Raw genomic sequence first — 7500 nt, 5'->3', positions numbered from 1 at the left:
GGGGACGGGGCATTTGATCATCACTCGTAGAGGGTGGGGAATTTGATCGCTACAATCATAGACAAAAGTACTTGGGAAGGTTATGTAAATGAACCACACCAGAGCTGTATTTCAACCCGCTTCTGTTAAACCTCAAAAGAAATAGTTTCACTTTCTCTTACATAGCCCCCCTCCCCCCTATTCAATGTTGGAAGGTAACTCAACAATTTCCCACTGAAACCATTCAGTTTTGCACAACATTGAAGGAGGGGGGAGGGGAGACAAGCAACGAAGACTTCAAAAGTGCTAACCTTCCCAACAGTTTTGTCTAGGATTGTAGCCTCGACTTCATGTAACCTTTCCACGTGGGTTGATAAATCATGGTGGAGACAAACTTAGATGCATTCAAAGGTAAAGATTCCGCATTCGTGGCTGATTGGTTGAAAAGCAAAGGCCTTCACAAACTTTATTCCGTACTTGAAGGAATTAAGAACCAATTTATATTATCTTTGAATATATAAATATATTATAATTGTATTTACATTATAAACAATAACTCAATAAAATACCGACTTCGCTGGATACGATTTATAGAAGTCAATTTCTTTGACCGACCCGGTGTATTTATGAATATTTTATTCCATTTGCGACAATTGATATATAGGTGTATAGATAATAGAATGAACGTATGGAATGTATTCAGTTTATAAAAATCTGGTAATTTTCCCAAGGGTGGGGGCATTTGATCACCTGACATGGACCTATGATGAGGCATTTGAACAGCTTTTTGGCCCGGGGAGGGGGGCATCTGAACGAAAAATTTCCAAAAAATTCAAATGCCCGGGGGGTTGCCCGGGGGGATGTTGAAGCTTCACTTTGACTGGTACATAACAGCCATCACAAAACGTATAAGACTGAAAGATATTTGACTTTTTTTTTTAATTAAATATTTCCCTCTTTAGTATATGGAAGGTGTTTTCCACTTTTTAGGTCAAAGAGGGAAATATACCGTTGTATGTGCACAAGCAATCCAACCACCCACCTTCTATTCTGAGAAACATCCCTGAATCGATCAACAAGCGCCTTTCGGAATTATCATCCGACAAAGAATGTTTCGACAAAGCAAAAACCACATACCAAGACGCGCTCAACAAAAGTGCCTACAAATGTAACCTATCATATAAGGAAACAATTCCTCATGCACCAAAAACGAGAAGAAATCGCCAAAGGAACATATCGTGATTCAACCCACCATACAGTCAAAATGTGGAAACCAAAGTTGGCAAATGCTTCCTTTCACTCATTGATCACCACTTTCCTAAATCCAACCCGCTACACAAAATCTTTAACCGGAACCATAGGCAGCCCAAGTTCGCGTCACTAGAGAGCGTGTAGTAATTAATTACTAGTGGGAAGATGACCTTTGAGTGCAAGCGGTGTTGCGTTACAGACAGCCGTTGAGAATTAAAGCGCGTTATAAGACTTTGTATGGCAAATAAAATAGAGTCGATTATGAAGCCTAAAAAACGCTCAATTTACCGTTCATTCAAGAGAAAATAGAGAAAATAAAATAGAGTCGATTATGAAGCCTGAAAAACGCTCAATTTACCGTTCATTCAATAAAATGAATAAAACTGACTCACCTCTGGTGTATTCTTGTGCGTTTTGGTGCTTATTTTACCTTTTCGGGAATTCCGTGTTTTCACTGTTCTTAGAAGAAGTCAAGGCTGCACACTAAGATTTCGACCGTAGTCACCTCAGAGGCGGTTTGCGCCTCGAAAATCCATCCCAGCCGCGATTTTTTCACGCAAAGCTAAAGCCCCATCATTTGCGAACCTCGGTGAATGTTTCGTCTTTAAAAATCCCCACGCACTTGGCTGGAAACGAGCTGATGATTACCGAATTGGTCACGGAGCTTGGGTCCGAGGTCAAATTAACTCCACCCGATGAGGTACAGTCATTTCATGTACAACACTTACCCCATCCCCACAGCGGCTTCTTGAACAGCTCCATGGTTACGAGTGACGCTGTGGGGATTTTTGACGACGAAACATTCACCGAGGTTCGCAAATGATGGGGCTTAGCTTTGCGTGAAAAAATCGCGGCTGGGATGGATTTTCGAGGCGCAAAACGGTAAAATAAGCACCAAAACGCACAAGAATACACCAGAGGTGAGTCAGTTTTATTCATTTTATTGAATGAACGTTAAATTGAGCGTAAAGCCAGGCTTCAAGGAAAAGTCGCTCGTGGTAATTTGATACTTTGGACCCGAACGCTGGGAACGATCACATCGTACTTCCAGAAGCCTACAAAGGCATCACGCGTGCATTTACATGGTCACGCGCGCAAGCTTCATGTTACGTTACTTTAAATAGCGAACTTCAAATAACGAACTTCGTTTTCATATCACTGATGAAGGCTTAAGCATTAGCCGAAACGTCTGTTGAGAAATAACAAGAGTCAGTGGCTAACCATTTCCATAGAACTTATGACATCTCCTGACTACACTTTTTCCATTTTTAAGTTAAGAGGGTCTCTCGAGCCAACAGCGCATCTCTGCCCCCAAGAGGATCAAAGATTCACAGTCCAAGCCTCGGCAAAATGTAGTTAATCGATGGAGTTTGAAAGGGACCAAGGACGGACAACCCCTGAATGACAGTTTTCATTGGAAAGGAAAAAAAATTTATGCCCTGAGCGGGACCAGTATCTAGATTTCCCTTCATGCCACCCTCGAGCATGTAAGAGAAGCATTCCGTATGCCCAGGCTCTTAGGTTGCGACGGATATGTTCATCGGATGAACTGTTTGATCAACGAGCGACAGAGTTAACAGGTTTCTTGTGCACACGAGGTTACAAAGGGGAATTTGTTAAGCAGAAAGTCCATAGAGCGAAACGGTTATCAAGGGAAGAATTGTTGGCTCCAGCTACAGAATCGACAAGGAGAATTAATAGTACTAGGACGTCATTTATTGTTACGTACCATCCGGGACCATCCGGCGTAATGCTGGGGGTAACCCTGCGATGGACTAGCATCCCATCCAGGGGGGAGTATAAATACTCCTAGTCGCTTCATGCTACAGAAACCGGAGATAAGCGCCGGCCTGATGAGCCTTCTGGCTCGTAAGCAGAGACTTTACCTTTACCTTACCATCCGGGACTGCCGAACATTAGCGGAATCCTCAGGGATCTACATCCCATGCTCCAATTGTCTGAAAAATGTGGAAAGGCGATTAGGGAGATTACGATGTTGGCTTTTAGGAAACCAAAGAGCCTGAAGGACTATCTGGTCCGGGCTAAAGTTCAAAAACAGATGATTAAAGCTGAAGGTAGCAGTAGTTGTGGGTCTTCGGTGTGCCAGATATGCAGGCCGACGACAGTTTTCTGAAATTTGGAAACAAATTTACAAGCAATATTACTGGTAAAACGTACGACAATCATTATAATTTGGATTGCAACAGCAGTAATGTCGTGTATCTCATTTCATGTAAAAGTTGCGGTAAAGAATATGTAAGGTCGACAACAACCAAATTTAGGCTTAGGTTTAATAACCACAAGAGTAGGATGAGAAGACACTGGCGTCTTGCACCGAAAGACAGAGACGTAGATAACTTAATCTACAGCCATTTCTGGTCACGGGGACATTGCGGGCTGGATGATATGTCTATTCAGTTGATAGATAAAGTGTCTAATATTAGTGATCTTTTAGGAAAGGAAGGCCAGTGGGCTTACAGACTTCAAATCATCCGACCATTGGGTCTTAACGAGAATGACTTTTTCTATAGCCAGAACCGTTGCAAGGGTCGGGTTCGGTAGCCATTTTTTGCAGCTTATTTTATCATGTACGAACACAGATGTTTTCAGAAATTTCAAGCTCACGATAAAACTTTTTAAAGACATATTTCGACATAACTCATGCCATCATCAGTTTAATGTGTTGTTTCCTTTCCACTGTTTCATGCCGAAACATGTCTTTAAAAAGTTGTATCGTGAGCTTGAAATTTCTGTTCATACTGTTATTGTCACGAAGTTAAGGCAATGTTACAGATGTTTTCGTTATTTCGCGCGCAAGATTTGTTACCTCACTTTTGTATTATTATCACGTAAGAACGCTTGAGGGTGTAACGGTCATTCACCCTGATGAAGGTAGCTGTTTGCCACCGAAATATAGGTGTTGTTGTTTAAAACTTGTCTTTTAATTTCTCACGTGTTCAAGTATAAGTTTACCGAGAGTTTTTTGTTGGATGCTTCCATATATATAATTTTATATGCGCGATGATATTATAAAACACCTTTTCACTGATAGCTTCTCAAGGAAAAATAAATATTTGTTTTAATTCTTGGGCCAGTGAGACATTTTGTTCTTGTTATAACTTAAAACTTGAATAACAATTCAGTAAACTCTTTAGTAGTCTTGCTCGAAGCAGGTATGTCCAGAAATGCACATAATTAGATGCACGCAGATTTCAATAAGCGTCATGAAGTGTCCCCTTGCTCTTCTCCCTAACTTCAACATCACTCATGTCACGGAATACAGACAAAAAATGTCATAAAGTGTCCCCCAAATCCTTCTCTTTAAGTAACGATTATACGAAACTGCAAACGGAAAATTCTTATATGCTCAAAAACGTAGTCCTTGTGCATGTGTCGAAAAACAATAATCATCTATCGTGCATTTTGCGAAAACAGACTGCTTACTTGAAAAGAAATGATTTGCTTCGACGCGCGATAAAAATCGCACTTAATAGACGAGTTCACGCTCTTGATTGCATCATGGGTAATCAGGGAAACATGGCGGAAAATTCAGAGGTTTGCATGGAAATTCACAGCAAATATAATGTACATGACTCTACTTTATGGACTTTCCCCTTCATAAACCAACAAATAAGTTCATGTTCACAACTGAGATGAACTAGACTTTGTATCCATTCTTTGGAATTCCTAAATATTGCTTTTTTTTGTCTCCATACATTCTCTGTAATTTTGTGCCTTTGGAATTACAGGAAATGTATGGCAGAAACTCTTTTTAAAAAAATAATTTCTACAATAGCCATTCTCTCCAAATTTATTCTGCCACACCTTTGAGTGCATATCTTGCACGTCATGAACACTTTTCATCGTTTTGAACTTCCCTACAAACCTTTGAATTTCTCTGCATCTTGCCCTGATTACCCATGATGCACTCAAGAGCGTGAACTCGTCAATTAGAAACAGATTTAACTTACCTCAGCTACTTGAATCTTCCCACGTAAATGGAGCGTAACTTGGTTACGAAAAGAACAAACGCTAGCAGACTAGTCTTTCGAACGTATCGTTCGGATTTGTTTCGTTTTTACGACGAAATACAGAATCGTGAAGTCTAAGTGTCCGGAAATAAGGGTGTCCGGGAAATAGGGCAACACACTGTATTTAGGTCTAGGAAAGGATTTTAAAATAGGTGAAGCTATGATCCTCGCAGTTATTCTTGGTTTGCACCCACGCGACACGGCGGCCATGTTGGTTGGTAATACAATACAATTTCTTTTCGCAGAATTTGCATAATAATAAAGTTTAGTTCCCAGCGGACAGACAGGTTATTGTTCTTACCAACCAACATGGCCGCCGTGACGTCCGATGCAAACCAAGAATCAGCAATTACGTAGAGAAGCCTTTCTGTGATACACAGCATTAGAGTTACATTACTGTTAAGCTGACATACCTGACGATTTCAAATTCCTCGTTATTTTCGACAGTTCGACGGATTTTATCCGAAAAACCTTCTTTAGCCAGCTCTTCCTCCAACCGATATTTAACTTTCTTAGAATCAATGTTTAACACATATTAAATGAAAGGTGTTACAATTGAACCCACTGAGAACTCGGAAAAATCCGAGCCCCAGATGGGATTCGAACCCACGACCCTCCGTGATGGGAGGTAAAACGCAAAAAGCTTCCCTCTGTGTAGCGTGTCAACTGAACAAGAATGGAGCCCATCGAAATAAGCAGTCACCTCTGGATCTGCATTTCCGGAGAGTGTTTGGTGCTGAAGAGAATTCCTGATGGCTCTTTCAGTTAATACTCTATTCGCTAGATAAAAGCCTCCAATCGTTACCCCTGCTGCCAACCATAGATTTTCAATCTTTAATGAAAACGAAATCCACTAGGCAAACATGAGCTGAAGTCTATAGCTGCGCTGGCGGCATCTTGAACAGCTTGTTCTGAAATAACCAATCGAACCCTCACGGATCTCGAACATATGTACACTGCTCGCCGTACTCGCGGTCCGAATCGCTCGCTTTGGTCACGCAAGCCACAGACTCGTACCCAGTCGCCATTTACGGAGTGTTTTGTGGGGAGAGAAGATTGGATACGACGATGGATTGAGGCGCCCGGGGTGTCATGGGAAGAGGCGAAGGAAAAATAGCGACTGGCAGATTTCGATCCAATATGGCGGCTGGTTTTAAACGAGAAGTACATGCAGTCATAATGGTAGACTTTTCACAGTTCCCTATTTTCCCGTTTGATCGTCGGGAGCAAACACAAACTGCCACCATCTTTGTTTTTAAACAACGAGCACGAACTGGGGAGAGTGACATAACTACCGAGTGGGTTGGGGGAGTGGAGAGGTTTCGGTGGGAATAATAGGGAGACTGTCCGATCTTTAATGCGACTAGTGTTCAAGCAGTGTTCAGCGAGTCCCGTTGCACCAGCAACGGCAATATCTGATTGGTCCATAACACAATGCATCTGTCAATAAAATACAGAAAAGGCTCTTTCTAGAGAAAGAATCTCAAGAGTCTCAAATTTTCGAAAGATAGGGTCTAAAAGTACTCACGAGTGACCAAGACTGACCACGAGTGACCACGAGTGAGATTTAATCAAAATATCTCAGCGCTGTTATTATGACCTCATTACGGAGTCATTTTCAAATTATTTCATCAAATAATGACTTATTCACGAAACTGAAGTTATTTACTGTATAAACGCATAGCGGATGATTTGAAATATCTTCCGAAAAAAAAAAAAAAATCTTCGTAAATGCAAACTTTTTTATCGCTCTCCTGTAGGTTTGTTTGGCTCTATGAAGTAATCGTACACCTGTGCATAAGGGCAGGAAGTGATAACACGATCCAGTTCGTTAATTCCATGACATTACCTTACGTCGAGTTAAGAAACAATATTCATTAAGGGGAGGAAGGATCGTTCCTCAGTTCAACTTAAGTTCCCTTATTTTGTCGGCTTATAAGGCTTTCTTATTCCATTTTATAATAAGTAAATTTCAGTTATTGTTTTCCACCATTAAAAAAATTTATTACTTCACGCTCTGAAGTTGAATTTTGTTGTCTAGTAGAGGAGGGTCACCTCGCAGCTCTTACAAGGTCTCACCTGATTGGAGACCACCCTTGAGGTTTAACAAAAGAACAAATAACAGAAACAATGGACCCTAAGCCTAAAACAAAAGGGCCATTGTTTCTGTTACCCTAGGCCTGAAACAAAAGGGCCATTGTTTCTGTTATTTGTTCTTTTGTTAAACCTCAAGGGTGGT

Source organism: Montipora capricornis, chromosome 8 (assembly GCF_036669925.1).
Source record: "Montipora capricornis isolate CH-2021 chromosome 8, ASM3666992v2, whole genome shotgun sequence".
Lineage (NCBI taxonomy): Eukaryota > Metazoa > Cnidaria > Anthozoa > Scleractinia > Acroporidae > Montipora > Montipora capricornis.
The sequence above is the reverse complement of the archived record's forward strand: the minus strand, read 5'-3'. Positions refer to the sequence as shown.